This window comes from Dendropsophus ebraccatus, chromosome 11, assembly GCF_027789765.1.
Source record: "Dendropsophus ebraccatus isolate aDenEbr1 chromosome 11, aDenEbr1.pat, whole genome shotgun sequence".
Classification (NCBI taxonomy): domain Eukaryota; kingdom Metazoa; phylum Chordata; class Amphibia; order Anura; family Hylidae; genus Dendropsophus; species Dendropsophus ebraccatus.
The window spans coordinates 98537328-98553079 of NC_091464.1; the positions used below are offsets into that span (position 1 = coordinate 98537328).

The 15752-nt window shown below is 45.3% G+C and overlaps 1 protein-coding gene across 3 annotated transcripts in view; it reads left to right on the forward strand.

Moving 5' to 3' along the window:
* Positions 1 to 15752, forward strand: part of LOC138768001 (vang-like protein 1) — a 74243-nt gene that overhangs the window by 16316 nt on the left and 42175 nt on the right. Inside the window, exon 1 of one of the 3 annotated variants that reach the window (XM_069945967.1) lies at positions 4518 to 4583. The exons of 1 other annotated variant lie outside the window; for it this stretch is intronic. The gene's annotated coding sequence lies outside the window, so the exon portion shown is untranslated. Of the gene's footprint in view, positions 1 to 4517; positions 4584 to 11287; positions 11376 to 15752 lie in introns of those variants that run through there. One more of the 3 variants, XM_069945968.1, reaches the window with a different exon arrangement.

Consider the following 15752-nt stretch of genomic DNA (forward strand, 5'->3'; position numbering starts at 1 on the left):
ATACAGTACAGGTATACAGGGCAGTATTACCAGCTGCTGCTACTCTAAGCACTAAACCTGAGGATGCCCCATCCTCACTCACCAATTAGCATCATGATAGATTAGTAGATAATAGCTCCAGAGGTCACATTTACCACCAACATATCAGACCTAACCAATACCGCCATACTGTGACTGGATAACACTGCCATACCAGACCTGACCAATACTGCCAAACTGTGACTGGATAACACTGCCATACCAGACCTGACCAATACCACCACACTGTGACTGGATAACACTGCCATACCAGACCTTACCAATACCGCCACACTGTGACTGGATAACACTGCCATACCGGACCTGACCAATACCGCCACACTGTGACTGGATAACACCGCCATACAAGACCTGACCAATACCGCCACACTGTGACTGGATAACACTGCCATACCAGACCTGACCAATACCGCCATACTGTGACTGGATAACACTACCGTACCAGACCTGACCAATACCACCACACTGTGACTAGATAACACCGCCATACCAGACCTGACAAATACCGCCATACTGTGACTGGATAACACCACTATACCAGACCTGACCACTACCACCATACTGTGACTGGTTAACACCGCTATACCAGACCTGACCAATACCGACACACTGTGACTGGATAACACTGCCATACCAGACCTGACCAATACCTCTATACTGTGACTGGATAACACTGCCATACCAGACCTGACCAATACCGCCATACTGTGACTGGATAACACCGCCATACCAGACTTGACCAATACCGGCTTACTGTGACTGGATAACACTGCCATACCAGACCTGACCAATACCACCACACTGTGACTGGATAACACTGCCATACCAGACCTGACAAATACTACCACACTGTGACTGGATAACACCACCATACCAGACCTGACCAATACCGCTATACTGTGACTGGATAACACCGCCATATCACACCTGACCAATACCACCATACCGTGACTGGATAACACTGCCACACCAGACCTGACCAATACTACCATACCACCCTTCCAAAAGACTAGATTTTCTGCCAAGTCTGAACAGGAGGTGGAAGACTAGAAAAATAAAAAAAAATTAAAAGTTGTTTCCTTCCGCCTGCTCCCTGGTGCTGCGCCCATGCAAGGTGCTGCCCTAGGCGGACCACGAGTGCCTAATGGTAAATACGACCCTACAGGTATACAGGACCCCAAAACTACACTACAAGTGCACGGGACCTCCACCAACTATATACGACAGGTATACAGGACCCCAAACTATACACTACAGGTATACAGGACCTCCACCAACTCTATACTACAGGTATACAGGACCTCCACCGACTATATACTACAGGTATACAGGACCCCAAACTATACACTACAGGTATACAGAACCTCCACCAACTATAAACTACAGGTATACAGGACCCAAAACTATACACTACAGGTATACATGAACTTCACCAACTATATACGACAGGTATACAGGACCCCAAACTATAGACTACAGGTATACATCACCTCCACCAACTCTATACTACAGGTATACAGGACCCTCAAACTATACAGTACAGATATACAGGACCCCCGAACTATATACTACAGAACACTACAGGTATACAGGACCCTAAAAGTATACCCTACAGGTATACAGGACCTCCATTAACTATATACTACAGGTATACAGGACCCCAAACTATACACTACAGGTATACAGGAACCCAAAACTATACACTACAGGTATACAGCACCCCCACCAACTCTATACTACAGGTATACAGGACCCCAAACTATACACTACAGGTATACAGGACCCCAAATTTATACACTACAGGTATACAGGAACTCCACCAACTATATACTACAGGTATGCAGGACCCTCAAACTATACACAACAGGTATACAGGACCCCCGAACTATATACTTCAGGTATATAAAATCTCCACCAACTCTATACTACAGGTATACAGCACCTCCACCAACTCTATGCTACAGGTATACAGGACCCCCACCAACTCTATACTACAGGTTTAAAGGATCCCAAACTATACACTACAGGTATACAGGACCTCCATCAACTATATACTACAGGTATACAGGACCCCCAAACTATACACTACAGGTATACAGGACCCCCAAACTTTACACTACAGGTATGCAAGACCTCTACCAACCATAAACTACAGGTACACAAGACCCCTAAACTATACACTACAGGTATACAGGACCCCCGAACTATATACTACAGGTATACAAGACCTCCACCAACTATACACTACAGGTATCCAGGACCCTCAAACTATAAACTACAGGTATAGAAGATCTCTACCAACTATACATTACAGGTATACAGCACCTTCACCAACTATATATTACAGGTATACAGGACCCCCAATTATACATTATAGGTATACAGGACCTCTACCAGCTATACACTGCAGGTATACAGTACTTCCCAAACTATACAGTACAGGTACACAGCCCCCCCCCCCCCAAATTATACACTACTAGTAAACAGGTCCTCCCTCAACTATACACTACAGGTATACCCCCCAATTCCACACTACAAGTATACAGGACCCCCTCAACTATACACTACAGATATACTGCCCCTCCACCCCCCAACTATACACTACAGGTATACAGGATGGATGTTTGAAGTTTTTAGTTTATTTCTAATGTGCATAAGCTACAATTTACATAACCAGTGCAGAATTGTCGGGTATATAGGGGCATATAGGGCTACTGGCGATTTTCCCTTAAAAAAAACCAAGGACATAGATTGGCCTCCTGGGCACCTTAGAATAAATCTTATTAACTCACTGAAACTTTATACCCGGGCAGCGGGAATAATAACCCAATGCAGTATAATAACATACAGATATCTCATATAATAACCTTGGGGGCATCTTTGTGTCTGTAAATGATGTGGTCGCTTGGCAAGACAGGGTCTCTCTCGCAGGATACGGGGGGGGGGGGGATAGTTTGGGGGGTTTGGTTGGGAGGGTATATGTTGTTGATGTTGAGAACACGTGAGGATATGACGCAAGATATGACAACAGAAGGAGAGTCGTAATGGTATGATGTCCCAGTGGGTATAACTATGTAGATGCTTATGGACATCAATATTGTTGGGAACTATTAATGTATCTCAATTCTCATGTGATACCGTATTGTTTCATGACAGCCTGTAGCTGCACTTTATAACTATGTGTTGTTATATAAAAAAATGTTATGTTAAAAATAACATACAGATATATCATATAATAACCCAGTGCGGTATAATAACATACAGATTTATCATATAATAACCCAGTGCGGTATAATAACATACAGATTTATCATATAATAACCCAGTGCGGTATAATATACAGATTTATCATATAATAACCCAGTGCAGTATAATAACATACAGATTTATCATATAATAACCCAGTGCAGTATAATAACATACAGACATATCCTATAATAACCCGGTGCAGTATAATAACATACAGACATATCCTATAATAACCCGGTGTAGTATAATAACATACAGATATATCCTATAATAACCCGGTGCAGTATAATAACATACAGATATATCATATAATATCCGGTACAGTATAATAACATACAGATACATCATATAATATCCGGGTGCAGTATAATAACATACAGATATATCCTATAATAACCCGGTGCAGTATAATAACATACAGATATATCATATAATATCCGGTACAGTATAATAACATACAGATACATCATATAATAACCCGGTGTAGTATAATAACATACAGATACATCATATAATAACCCGGTGTAGTATAATAACATACAGATACATCATATAATAACCCGGTGTAGTATAATAACATACAGATACATCATATAATATCCGGGTGCAGTATAATAACATACAGATACATCATATTTTAACCCGATGTAGTATAATAACATACAGATATATTATATAATAACCCGGTGTAGTATAATAACATACAGATATATCCTATAATAACCCGGTGCAGTATAATAACATACAGATATATCCTATAATAACCCGGTGCAGTATAATAACATACAGATACATCATATAATATCCGGGTGCAGTATAATAACATACAGATACATCATATAATAACCCGGTGCAGTATAATAACATACAGATATATCATATAATATCCGGTACAGTATAATAACATACAGATACATCATATAATAACCCGGTGCAGTATAATAACATACAGATACATCATATAATATCCGGGTGCAGTATAATAACATACAGATACATCATATAATAACCCGGTGTAGTATAATAACATACAGATACATCATATTATAACCCGATGTAGTATAATAACATACAGATACATCATATAATATCCTGGTGCAGTATAATAAGATAGAGCGGCAGTCAGTAGAGCTGTAGGTGGAGGAGGGCGGCTGGGCATACCTCAGGATGGGGGAGGATATACGCACCTCATGGCGGGGGGGTGGGGGTGGTGGCGGAGCAGGTTGGGTGAGGTGTGCAGCAGCAGGTTAGGTCTTCACATTCAGGCCGCAGCGAATGAAGGGAAGACCTGTCAGGTAGGGAAAAGGGAAGAGAGTATACACAATGACACAGGGCTGTATACACTGCCGGGGGAGATCAGTATATAATGTCAGCCCCTATACTTTATATACTGACCTGGAGAGGAGCTACTGCACATGTGTAATACTGATATCTATATACGCTCCTCTATATATACTACTGATACCTGTATACCCTCCTCTATATATACTGCTGATACCTGTATACCCTCCTCTATATATACTGCTGATATCTATATACCCTCCTCTATATATACTACTGATACCTGTATACCCTCCTCTATATATAATACTTATATCTATATACCCTCCTCTATATATACTGCTGATACCTATATACCCTCCTCTATATATACTGCTGATATCTATATACCCTCCTCTATATATACTACTGATATCTATATACCCTCCTCTATATATACTACTGGTACCTGTATACCCTCCTCTATATATACTACTGATATCTATATACCCTCCTCTATATATAATACTGATATCTGTATACCCTCCTCTATATATAATACTAATATCTATATACGCTCCTCTATATATACTACTGATATCTGTATACCCTCCTCTATATATACTGCTGATACCTATATACCCTCCTCTATATATACTACTGATACCTGTATACCCTCCTCTATATATACTACTGATATCTATATACGCTCCTCTATATATACTACTGATACCTGTATACCCTCCTCTATATATACTTCTGATATCTATATACCCTCCTCTATATATGCTGCTGATACGTGTATACCCTCCTCTATATATACTACTGATACCTGTATACCCTCCTCTATATATAATACTAATATCTATATACCCTCCTCTATATATACTACTGATATCTATATACCCTTCTCTATATATACTGCTGATACCTGTATACCCTCCTCTATATATAATACTGATATCTATATACCCTCCTCTATATATACTGCTGATACCTATATACCCTCCTCTATATATACTACTGATACCTGTATACCCTCCTCTATATATACTGCTGATATCTATATACGCTCCTCTATATATGCTGCTGATACCTATATACCCTCCTCTATATATACTACTGATACCTGTATACCCTCCTCTATATATACTTACTGATATCTATATACCCTCCTCTATATATACTGCTGATACCTGTATACCCTCCTCTATATATACTACTGATGCCTATATACCCGCCTCTATATATACTACTGATACCTATATACCCTCCTCTATATATACTACTGATATCTTTATACCCTCCTCTATATATACTACTGATACCTATATACCCTCCTCTATATATACTACTGATATCTGTATACCCTCCTCTATATATACTGCTGATATATATACCCCCTCCTCTATATATACTACTGATATCTGTATACCCTCCTCTATATATACTACTGATACCTATATACCTTTCTCTATATATACTACTGATTTCTATATACCCTCCTCTATATATACTACTGATACCTGTATACCCTCCTCTATATATACTACTGATACCTATATACTTTTCTCTATATATACTACTGATATCTATATACCCTCCTCTATATATACTACTGATATCTATATACCCTCCTCTATATATACTACTGATATCTATATACCCCCCCCAAGTGATGTCGGGGGGGGGGGGGGGGGGGCAACGGTGGTTGGTACTAGGGAGAAGCAGTGTGTGTATTACAGCTTAGTGCAGTGTTATTCAACCCTTTTTCAACTTGGGGCAAAAAAAAGTCATTCAGTGACTCACAGGTGACGTCTTCTTTGGTCTGAGGCGTCACTTTCCTTTTCCTATCCTTCTGGCCCAGACCACCATGATGATCTCTTGCAGCTACAATTCGTCTCTTCTGAACCTGCCAGACAAACATTTTAGGCTCCAAACTTTTACAACTTCCACTTTTTTTCGTCAAGTGCAGTAAAGTCAGTAGGTATGTGGGTTGCCTCCTGTATGTAGGATCCACTGCTGTGCCCTCATATAGTAATAATCCCCCCTGTGCTGCATCCGGCATAGTAATAATCCCCCCTGTGCTCCCCCCATAGTAATAATCCCCCCTGTGCTGTCCCAATAGTAATAATCCACCCTGTGCTGTCACTATAGTAATAATCCTCCCTGTGCTGTCCCTATAGTAATAATCCCACCTGTGCTTTCCGAATAGTAATAATCCCCCCTGTGTTGTCCCTATAGTAATAATCCTCCCTGTGCTGTCCCGATAGTAATAATCCTCCCTTTGCTGTCCCTATAGTAATAATCCCCCCTGTGCTGTCCCCATAGTAATAATCCCCCTGTCCTGTCCCTATAGTAATAATCCCCCCTGTGCTGCATCTGGCATAGTAATAATTCCCCCTGTGCTGTCCCCATAGTAATAATCCTCCCTGTGCTGTCCCTATAGTAATAATCCCGCTGAGCTGCCCCATAGAAATAATCCCCCCTGTGCTGTCCCCATAGTAATAAACTTCCTGTGCTGTCCCCATAGTAATAATCCCCCTGTGCTGTCCCCACAGAAACAATCCCAACTGTGCTGTCCCCATAGTAACAATCCCCACTATGCTGTCCCTATAGTAATAGTCCCCCCTGTGCTGTCCCCAGAGTAATAATTCCCCTGTGCTGTCCCCAGAGTAAAAATCCCCCCTGTGCTGTCCCCATAATAATAATCCCCCTGTGCTCCCCTCATAGTAATAAGCCCCCCGTGCTTCCCTCATATTAATTATCCCCCTGTGCTGTCCCCATAGTAATAATCCCCCCTTGCTCCCCTCATATTAATAATCCCCCCTGTGCTCCCCTCATAGTATTAATCCCCCTGTGCTGTCCCCATAGTAATAATCCCCACTGTGCTGTCCCCATACTAATAATCCCCCTGTGCTGTCCCCATAGTAATAATCCTCCCTGTGCTATCCCCATAGTAATAATCCCCCTGTGCTGTCCCCCATAGTAATAATCCCCCCTGTGCTCCCCCCATACTAATAATCCCCCCTGTGCTGCCCCCCATAGTAATAATCCCCTCTGTGCTTCCCCCATACTAATAATCCCCCCATACTATATAGCCTCCTTGTGCTATCCCCATAGTAATAATCCCCCCGTGCTGTCCACCATAGTAATAATTCCCCCTGTGCGGTCCCCATAGCAATAATTTCCCCTGTGCTGTCCCCATAGTAATAATCCCCACTGTGCTGTCCCCATATTAATAATCCCCCCTGTGCGGTCCCCATAGTAATAATCCCCCTGTGATGTCCCCATAGTAATAATCCCCACTGTGCTGTCCCCATAGTAATAATCCTCCCTGTGCTATCCCCATACTAATAATCCCCCTGTGCTGTCCCCCATAGTAGTGCTCCCCCCATACTAATAATCCTCCCTGTGCTCCCCCCATACTAATAATCCCTCCTGTGCGGTCCCCATAGTAATAATCCCCCCTGTGCTCTGCCCCTTAGTAATATCCCCCCTGTGCTCCCCCCATAGTAATAATCCCCCCTGTGCTCTGCCCCTTAATAATATCCCCCCTGTGCTCCCTCCATAGTAACAATCCCCCTGTGCTCCCCTCAAAGTAATAATCCCCCTGTTCTCCCCCCATAGTAATAATCTCCCCTGTACTCTGCCCCTTAGAAATATCCCCCCCCTCTGCTCAGCCCCTTAGTAATATCCCCCCTGTCCCCCCCCCCCCATACTAATAATCCCCCTGTGCTCTGCCTTTTAGTAATATCCCCCCCCTCTGCTCGGCCCCTTAGTAATATCCCCCAAATCCTCCCCCCATAGAACCCCCCCCCCTATGCTGTCCCCATATGAATAATCCCCCCTGTGCTCTGCCCCCCCTTAAAAAAAACAAACATTATACTCACCTTAATATAGCAGCATACAATACTGATATTTATATACCCTCCTCTATATATACTACTGATCTCTATATACCCTCCTCTCTGTATACTACTGGTACCTGTATACCCTCCTCTATATATACTTACTGATATCTATATACCCTCCTCTATATATATTACTGATACCTATATACCTTCCTCTATATATACTACTGATATCTGTATACCCTCCCCTATATATACTATCGGCTAAGGCCAACGCCTGGGGTCTATTCAGCCCTATGTAGCAGTCATTGAACTGGACACAGAGAGAGCTTCAGAGCCCAACTTCGAGTGTCTCCATGTGGGATATTATATGTATATATATCGTTAGTGATGTCCGTGCAGCCCTTGCTGTATATATACTGTTAGTGATGTCCGTGCATCATATATATATATATATGTATCTATATCATAAAAATGAAAGTCTGTCTGTCTGTCTGTCCTTCTGTCTGTCTGTCTGTCCTCTATAGACTTCCAAACGCCTGAACCGTTTGTCCCCAAATTTGGCACACAGATACATTGGGTGCCCGGGAAGGTTATTGTGAAGGTCCCGTCCCCGCCAGATGTACAGGAGGGGAGGGGGAGGGGAAAAAGAGGCGCCCCATAGAGATGAATGGGAAAATCTCCTCACTGCACACACAGGTGATATAATTAGCTGCAGCAGACACGGCAGTTGGAGCCTTAGCAACCAATAGGATTACTGCTTTCATTTTCACAGGGAGCAATGGTTGCTAGGGAAGCTGCCTCACAACATCCACAGTAATAACTGGTAGAAAACACTGTCATACCAGACCTTACCAATACCGCCATACTGTGACTGGATAACACTGCCATACCAGACCTTACCAATACCGCCACACTGTGACTGGGTAACACCGCCATACCAGACCTGACCAATACCACCATACTATCATACCTCCCAACTTTTGCAAAGAGGGACATGTGCGCCGCGGTCCCCATAGCCACGCCCCCATAGCGACCTCCATAGCCACGCCCCCATAGCAACCCTCCATAGCCACGCCCCATAGCAACCCTCCATAGCCACGCCCCCATAGCAACCCTCCATAGCCACGCCCCCATAGCAACCCTCCATAGCCACGCCCCCATAGCAACCCTCCATAGCCACTCAGCTACAGTCACCACATGCTGCTGACTGAATAGTGCCCTATATAGTATCCAATCCCCCATTATAGTGCCCCACATAGTATCCAATGTCCCCATATAGTGACCAACATAGTATCCAATCCCCCACATAGTGCCCCACATAGTGTCCAATCCCCCATATAGTGCCCACATAGTAGCCAATGCCCCCATATAGTGCCCCACATAGAATCCAATCCCCCACATAGTGCCCCACATAGTGCCCCACATAGAATCCAATCCCACAAATAGTGCCCCACATAGTATCCAATGCCCCCATATAGAGCCCCACATAGTAGCCTATGTCCCCATATAGTGCCCCACATAGTAGCCAATGCCCCCATATAGTGCCCCACATAGTAGCCAATCCCCATATAGTGCCCCACATAGTAGCCAATCCCCCCATATAGTGCCCCACATAGTAGCCAATCCCCATATAGTACCCCACATAGTAGCCAATCCCCATATAGTACCCCACATAGTAGCCAATCCCCCCATATAGTGCCCCACATAGTAGCCAATCCCCCCATATAGTACCCCACATAGTAGCCAATCCCCCCATAAAGTGCCCACATAGTAGCCAATCCCCCAAATAGTGCCCCACATAGTATCCAATCCCCTCATATAGTGCCCTACATAGTAGCCAATCCCCATATAGTGCCCCACATATTATCCAATCCCCCATATAGTGCCCCACATATTATCCAATCCCCCATATAGTGCCCCACATAGTAGCCAATGCCCCCATATAGTGCCCCACATAGTAGCCAATTCCCCATATATGCCCACATAGTAGCCAATCCCCCCATATAGTGCCCCACATAGTAGCCAATCCCCATATAGTGCCCCACATAGTAGCCAATCCCCATATAGTGCCCCACATAGTAGCCAATCCATCCATATAGTGCCCCACATAGTAGCCAATCCCCCATAGAGTGCCCCACATAGTAGCCAAACCCCCATAGAGTGCCCACATAGTAGCCAATCCCCCATATATGCCCCACATAGTAGCCAATCCCCCATATATGCCCCACATAGTAGCCAATCCCCCATATAGTGCCCCACATAGTAGCCAATGCCCCCATATATGCCCCACATAGTAGCCAATGCCCCCATATATGCCCCACATAGTAGCCAATGCCCCCATATATGCCCCACATAGTAGCCAATCCCCCATTAAGTGCCCCACATAGTAGCCAATCCCCCATATAGTGCCCCACATAGTAGCCAATCCACCCATATAGTGCCCCACATAGTAGCCAATGCCCCCCATAGTAGCCAATCCCCCATTATAGTGCCCTACATAGTAGCCAATGCCCCCATATATGCCCCACATAGTAGCCAATGCCCCATATAGTGCCCCACATAGTAGCCAATCCCCCATATAGTGCCCCACATATTATCCAATCCCCACATATAGTAGCCAATCCCCCATATAGTGCCCCACATAGTAGCCAATACCCCAAATAGTAGCCAATCCCCCATATAGTGCCCCACAGAGTAGCCAATACCCCCCATTTGTGTGGCCCCAGCGGATAAAACAATAAACCAGTAACTCACCTGTCCGCTGGTCCCAGCAGCTCCTCTCCCGGCAGAGCGCGCACTCCCGTCATCCTCCGGGGCGGGCAGCGGGGTACAGAGACACTGACTGTACCGGAAGTGATTCATGATAGAGGCTGCAGGTCACTTCCGGCACAGTCAGTGACTCTGTACCCCCCGGACGATGATGGGAGTGCGCGCTCTACAGGGAGAGGAGCTGCTGGGACCAGCGGACAGGTGAGTTACTGGTTTATTGTTTTTTTCTGCTGGGGCCACATATAATGCGGGACACGGGGGGCCGTATCGGGACCGCGGGACAGCACCCTGAAAACGGGACTGTCCCGCGAAATCCGGGACGGTTGGGAGGTATGATACTATGACTGGATAACACCGCCATAACACACCTGACCAATACCGCCACACTATGACTGGATAACACTGTCACACCACACCTTACCAATACCACCATACTATGACTGGATAACACTGCCATACCAGACCTGACCAATACCACCATGCTATGACTGGATAACACTGCCATACCACACCTTACCAATACCGCCACACTGTGACTGGGTAACACTGTCATACCAGACCTGACCAATACCGCCACACTGTGACTGGGTAACACTGTCATACCAGACCTGACCAATACCGCCACACTGTGACTGGATAACACTGCCATACCAGACCTGACCAATACCACCATGCTATGACTGGATAACACTGCCATACCACACCTTACCAATACCGCCACACTGTGACTGGGTAACACTGTCATACCAGACCTGACCAATACCGCCACACTGTGACTGGGTAACACTGTCATACCAGACCTGACCAATACCGCCACACTGTGACTGGGTAACACTGTCATACCAGACCTGACCAATACTGCCAAACTGTGACTGGATAACACTACCGTACCAGACCTGACCAATACCGCCAAACTGTGACTGGAGAACACCACTATACCAGACCTGACCAATACCGCCACACTGTGACTGGAGAACACCGCCACACCAGACCTGACCAATACCGCCATACTGTGACTGGATAACACCACTATACCAGACCTGACCAATACCGCCATACTGTGACTGGATAACACTGTCATACCAGACCTGACCAATACCGCCATACTATGACTGGATAACACTGCTATACCAGACCTGACCAATACCGCCATACTGTGACTGGATAACACCACAATACCAGACCTGACCAATACCGCCATACTATGCCTCGATAGCACCACTATACCAGACCTGACCAATACTGCCAAACTGTGACTGGATAACACTACCGTACCAGACCTGACCAATACCGCCAAACTGTGACTGGAGAACACCACTATACCAGACCTGACCAATACCGCCACACTGTGACTGGAGAACACCGCCACACCAGACCTGACCAATACCGCCATACTGTGACTGGATAACACCACTATACCAGACCTGACCAATACCGCCATACTGTGACTGGATAACACTGTCATACCAGACCTGACCAATACCGCCATACTATGACTGGATAACACTGCTATACCAGACCTGACCAATACCGCCATACTGTGACTGGATAACACCACTATACCAGACCTGACCAATACCGCCATACTGTGACTGGATAACACTGTCATACCAGACCTGACCAATACCGCCATACTATGACTGGATAACACTGCCATACCAGACCTGACAAATACCGCCATACTGTGACTGGATAACACTGCCATACCAGACCTGACCAATACCGCCATACTGTGACTGGATAACACTGCCATACCAGACCTGACAAATACCGCCACACTGTGACTGGGTAACACTGTCATACCAGACCTGACCAATACCGCCACACTGTGACTGGGTAACACTGTCATACCAGACCTGACCAATACCGCCACACTGTGACTGGGTAACACTGTCATACCAGACCTGACCAATACCGCCACACTGTGACTGGGTAACACTGTCATACCAGACCTGACCAATACCGCCACACTGTGACTGGGTAACACTGTCATACCAGACCTGACCAATACTGCCAAACTGTGACTGGATAACACTACCGTACCAGACCTGACCAATACCGCCAAACTGTGACTGGGTAACACTGTCATACCAGACCTGACCAATACATCCACACTGTGGCTGAAAAACACTGCCACACCAGTCCTGACCAATACCACCATACTGTGACTGGATAACACTGCCATACCAAACCTGATCAATACCGCCATATTGTGCTGGATAACACTGTCATTCCAGACCTGTTTAATACCACCATACTGTGACTGGATAACACTGCAATACCATACCTGTTCAATACCGCCATACTGTGACTGGATAACACTGTCATACCAGACCTGACCAATACCGCCAAACTGTGACTGGGTAACACCGCCACACCAGGCCTGACCAATTCCGCCATACTGTGACTGGATAACACTGCCATACCAGACCAGACCAATACCGCCATACTATGACTGGATAACACTGCTATACCAGACCTGACCAATACCGCCGTACTGTAACTGGATAACACTGCCATACCAGACCTGTTCAATACCACCATACTATGACTGGAATAAACTGCTATACCAGACCTGACCAATACCACCATACTGTAACTGGATAACACCGCCATACCAGACCAGACCAATACCGCCATACTATGACTGGATAACACTGCTATACCAGACCTGACCAATACCGCCATACTGTGACTGGATAACACTGCCATACCAGACCTGACCAATACCGCCATACTGTGACTGGATAACACCACTATACCAGACCTGACCAATACCGCCACACTGTGACTGGAGAACACCGCCACACCAGACCTGACCAATACCGCCATACTGTGACTGGATAACACCACTATACCAGACCTGACCAATACCGCCATACTGTGACTGGATAACACTGTCATACCAGACCTGACCAATACCGCCATACTATGACTGGATAACACTGCCATACCAGACCTGACAAATACCGCCATACTGTGACTGGATAACACTGCCATACCAGACCTGACAAATACCGCCATACCTCTGGCAAGTCTGAACTGGAGGGTACTGCCCCTCTGGAAGGTGCTACCGTGCGCACCAGACCATGGGTGCCTAATGGTAAATACGACTCTGCAGGTATACAGGACCCCAAAACTATACACTACAGGTGCACGGGACCTCCACCAACTATATACTACAGGTATACAGGACCCCAAACTTTACACTACAGGTATACAGGACCCTAAAACTATACACTACAGGTATACAGGCCCTCCACCAACTATATACTTCAGGTATACAGGACCTCCACCAACTATATACTACAGGTATACAGGACCCAAAACTATACACTACAGGTATACAGGACCTCCACCAACTCTATACTACAGTTATACAGGACCCTCAAACTATGCACTACAGGTATACAGGACCCCCGAACTATATACTACAGGTATACAAGACCTCCACCAATTATACACTACAGGTATCCAGGACCCTCAAACTATAAACTACAGGTATACAAGACCTCCACCAACTATACATTACAGGTATACAGCACCAACTATATACTACAGGTATACAGGACCCCCAAACTATACAGTACAGGACCTTCACCAACTGTACACTACAGGTATACAGCCCCCCCCAACTACACACTACAGGTATACAGGACCCCCCCAACTATACACTATAGGTATACAGCCCCCCCCCCAACTATGCACTACAGATATGCAAGACCCCTAAAAACTATACATTGTGGGTATACAGAACCCCTCCAACCATGCACTACAGGTATACACTAATTCCACTGATTAACTCAGATGAAACAATACCTTTAGCTTGGCCTCCTGGGCACCTTAGAACAAATCTAATTAACACACTGACACTTTATACCCGGGCAGCGCCGGGTACATTTTCTAGTATATATATATATATATATATATATATATATATATATATATATATATGTATAGTTAGTGATGTCTGTGCCATGCAGCCCTCTTGTTTATATGTATATAATATATATAGATAGATAGATAGATGTAAAATCTGTCATGTTTGGCCTTGAAGGACAAGAGACAGGTGAGGCCCTCGCACTTGCACCCACCCCGCTGTCCATGCCTGCTTACCGGAAGTGGCAGCGGTGAGAACACAAAACACAAAGACAACACAGTATCTCAATGTTGGCTAGCAGGGTCGGTATCAAACAGTCGGGGAGGTACAAAATCGGAAGTCAGGAAGTCAAAGCCAGGATCAGGAAACCAAGGAATTTAATCGGGATAAACCCTAGCCTTGTCACTCTCACAAGGAGGCGCTATCACAGGCAAGAGAGGACATTTATGGAGGCCCACCAAGTCCCAGCCCCAGACCTCTATGCAAAGTTGACTGGCGGTGCCGGCCACCAGTCAGTTAATGAAAACACGTGACACCTGGGCCCATCGGCAAACTGAGGCAACAACAAAGGCGATGCCGCTGTGACCGGGCCGGTTGCATGGTCCTCCATAGGCAGTGCCATCCCTTCCCTGACACACAGGCTGTGCTCCATAGGCAGTGCCATCCCTTCCCTGACACAGGGGCTGTCCTCCATAGGC